Genomic DNA, 4,495 nt, shown 5'->3' on the forward strand with positions numbered 1-4,495 from the left:
GGTGAGAATAGAACCCACGACTTGAGTTTGCGCGTCAATGCTCCTAATCGCCGAGCCACGACGACAACTTTCGATAATGGTATGAGAGTTTTAGGTGGTTAACCTGTTATACCTCCATGTCATAACCCTCATGCCCGGGGTCTTTAGCCGATCATGGGTGCCTTACCTTTAGCCCAAGCAGAGCGCGTGCTTATAAAGTATCAGAATTCATGAGGGCGAGGTTAAATACGTTACCATCCAAGACCAAAAAAAAGAGTCCGCGGCGGTGGGAAGCGAACCCAATCGAACACACTACCCTGAGTATGCGTGCGTGTCAATGATCTTAATCGCTGAGCTAAGACGCCAACTCTCGATCGCGGTATGATGGTTTTAAGTGTTTTAACCTGTAACATATTTATTTATTTATTTTAATGACATCTTCTGGTGCTCGGTTGAGTCAAAATACTTCAAATACTTCAGTTCTCAGTCAGGGGTGATCGCAAACATAATACAAAATGGATTCAAACGATAAAGTGAAAACTAGCGCTTATGCGCGTCAAGTGGGCGGCGATACCGTGCCCGTACCATGGCTGGTAAATAAGTTCGCTCGCCAGCAGGCGAGTGGTGTGGCTGGGTAGCCTGTCGTAAAGGGCGATATAAATACATGTATATATGTTAAGTTTAAGGTTGGTGGGTGTACTTCTCGTTTTTTTTGATAGACTTTACTAAATCTTCTTACATTATAAACATAGATATTACCTAAAGCTTTAAAAAGTTTACTTTTAACAGGTTTGCATTTTTTTTTAGTAATAACACATATATTATATACTTGGACTTTATAAGCCTTTTTTGGCTGGAAGCCGACCTACGAAAGAAATATTTTAATCTACTAGACGCCAGTGTTGGGAGTGACTTTGCTGTTTTGTGCGGGGATTTCAATTGAAAGAACCCCCCTGGAAACAGTCGATACTCGAATGACCACAACCTTGAGCCCTATGCTGATGAGCATGGGATGTGTACACTAGACCCCAATCACTTGGCGAATACAGGCACAATGGATGTACTGGGTATCGTCATACTAAAAGATATACCTTTCTTAACGGCAACTGAACCTAAACGAGCTGTCCTCCGATCACCTTTTAGTTATTCTCGGCTTAGGTCAGAAGAAGGGCACAGCAAGGGCTATTATGCGCTTTTTACCAATTGGGACAAATATTCTGAGTTTTTAGAAACCGCTCTCCCTCCTTGTCCAGCTGTATTGTCCATACCCGCCCTGCTGGATGATGCTGTTGCCTTCTTTAAAAGCGCACTGAATATGGCCCACACTGCCACGACAATGCTTGAAGTATGTACTGCCCCAACTACCTGTCTGACGAACTAAAGGTACTTACCTGCCCACGTCAAGGTCTTATCAGAGTGGCCATGTGATCCCAGAGCGTTAAAGACAAAATTGCCCTTGATCGACTGCACAGATGTATAAGAAAGAAGCTATTGACCCATTTTAACAATGAATAAGAGACCAAGCTGCACCATATATTAGAATCAGGCAGCAGCTGCTGCTCCTCATAATAATTTTTAAAAAGGATCAAAAAAGGGGACTTTCACCGCTACCACCCCTTCGTGAAGGAAATAAGCGACCGAGAGTTATGGAGGCAAAGCAACGTTTTTTGCTAATCTCCTCGCTACCCAAAACGTGCCAGCTTCTCACTTAACTGTTACTGAGGCGCTCCCTTTGCTGAGCTTCCAGATGCCTACGTACCACTTCAAACTAGTTAATGTTGGAGAGGTTCAAGCGATTGTCGAAGAGCTACCTAACGAAAACGCCGTTAACAGGGGTGCATTATCTGTACCTTAGTTAAACCTGCGATGGTACTTAGCGCCTTTCCTATTCCATGGAAGACGGCGCCCGTTCTGATGCTGCCAAGGACACTTAGTAACTAGCAAGTACCGACCCATCAGCCTCCTATGGTCAGCAAAGTGGATGAGGCAGTTTTACTGCGCCGTCTTAAAGAGGTCCTTGACGCTCAGGACGGCTTGCAGTAGTTTTAGTTTGGATCGGCAAGGGCACTCAACGACCCAGCAGCTCTTCCGCTTTAACCGAATGAACCACTCTCGCTTTTAACATTAAGAAGACGATAGGCGCTTTCATCCCCGACGGTAAACAAGTTTGGCATGAAGGTCTTCTGCACAAACTGCGTTCGTTATCCGTTCCTCGTGCTTTTATAAAGTGCTGATGTCATATTTAAATAGTCGCGTCTTTCAGCCTGCGAGTGGGGGGTGCACAGTCACCGTTGAGATCTCTAACAGCAGGCCCACCCCAGGGACCACTTCTCTCGCCCCTTTTATTTGCAATTTACATGAGCGACGTGCCATTGCCGTCCGAACCAAACACACAAATCACCATCTACGCCGATGAAACGACCGTTTACACAACGTCGAAGTCTTCCGCCTTGCTATGCAAGCATTTACAGGACTATCTTGACGCCCTTGCTGACTGGTGTCATAATTGGGGCATTTCTACAAATGGGATGAAGAGAAAAGCGTTTTTAATTACAAAGAAACGCGCCCCTTTGTTAACGCCCTTAGCCTTTGAGGGGTGAAGATTCCGTGGCGTTCTCAAACGAAATACTTGGGGGTCGTCATTGACAACGAATTTACCTGGCAGCCGCACGTGGACTATATGGTGGCAAAATTAAAGCAGCAACTAAGGCGCTTTACCCTTTACTATGCGGTAAGAATAAGTTTTCTCTGCAAAACAGACGGCAATTGGATATGACATACGGGTCTGCTGTGTGGACCTACGACTCCACTGCAATAGCGTCGACATTTCAAGTGCGACAGAACAAATTGCTGCGTGGGTGACAAACGCGCCGTGGTTTGTGCGAAATGAAGCTCTTCACCTGTTGACGTCGTCTTTCAACGTAATGCCAATGCCGCCTTTGGTTCTTCGGATATTCTATACTTGTATATGTTCTACTTCAATTTTTAGCATGAGACGTACTAATAAATAAACGTTAAAAATTTTATCGGAAGTATGCAAAAAGTTTACGCTCAAATTTACACGAAATTAGGTGGCAAATACACAAATGTTATAGTAGTTAAGTTATTAGGAATTATGGTCAAAGCTTAGTCAAACTTTTAATTACCTGCTGCTAAGTAAACTGAATTCCTGGGAAGCTTTTTGAATTAAAATTGAAGTCGAGCGATAATATCTTAACAATTTGACTTTTCCAATGCGTACATTAAGGCAGGCGTAGATCTAGAATTACTAGTTAAAATACCCATCGGTTTTACCTTGTTTATGGCGGAGACTCTAAAGATAAATCCCTTTCTGTAAACAAAAAAAAAAGCTTCATACCTAGCAAACTATTGTCAACGAAATTAAGAAAGAAAGTACTGAATCAAGCTATTATAATGCCTTTTGTGCTCTCTAGCAAATTTCACCGCTTTAAATGTATTGTCATCTTTTAACTAAAAAAATTTTCGAACTTGGACAAATGATCTTGAAAAAGCAAGAAAGACCATAAAAGCAACTAATTTTGATTTAAAGAAATTATAAGTAAATCCTTTTAACGGTTTTAACATCGAAGACAATGAAAAAATTACTTTGCTTAGGGGAATTTATAAAATTACTAAAAGACTATCGACTACTAAACTCCATGCCTTCTGTATATTATATGACTAATAAAAAGTCCTTTTAAAGCTTAATACCATCAACAGCAAAAACCCTTGCAATGTACTAATTGGGTTGCTTCGGTAACTCGAAAGCCAGTATCACTACCGAAAACAAGTGGCTTAAACAGACAGCCTTTAACAAAAGAATAAAGCTCAGTCAAACAGATCTATTAATAATCACTGGGTTCAAAACTTTTAATACAAAGGGTCAGAAGAGTTGAAAAGCTAGACATTGCAATATACTCGGAGGTAAGTTAGCCGTATATAAGACATGAAAGGCAGCACGAAAATTGTTATTTGTACAAAGAAAAGCTTTATAATTTGGGTGTCAGTAACTAATTTTAAATACTTGAAATCTTAAACAGGAGTAATCGTAAGCAAACTACTTTCTAATTTCGGACCTGTGACAGTTTCATATTTTTCATTTGTGTTAATTCTAGTTTCTCCTGTGCGTAGTCAAAGTTAAACTGTAGCGCCTATACCTAGAGTGACAAGAGAAAATAAAATAGGTTTATTGAATTTCCTTTACACTCGCATCTAAGAAACTAGGACGAGTGAAGTGTTTACAAGCGTACATGAACTAAATGCATGTAATTCATTAACAAAATTTCTGCGCACTTGAAAGCTTAACGAGACATTTTAATTGGCTAAGAGTAAGCCATTAAACCTGTTTCCAAGTAAAGCCCAAGTAAATACCTACGAAAATACCAACAAGAGATTTATGCACGTCACGTGAATGGCAATAACGTTCCCGTTCCATGGTTCGCATAAGTGATCTCGCTTGCCAGCAAAAGATTAGAATGCCAGTCTAGCTGATCATAAAGGGCAAGGGTATTGTGCT

This window comes from Zophobas morio, unplaced genomic scaffold (genome assembly GCF_036711695.1).
Source record: "Zophobas morio isolate AGI-343-1 ecotype UQ-CSIRO unplaced genomic scaffold, CSIRO_AGI_Zmor_V1 ptg000339l, whole genome shotgun sequence".
NCBI lineage: Eukaryota > Metazoa > Arthropoda > Insecta > Coleoptera > Tenebrionidae > Zophobas > Zophobas morio.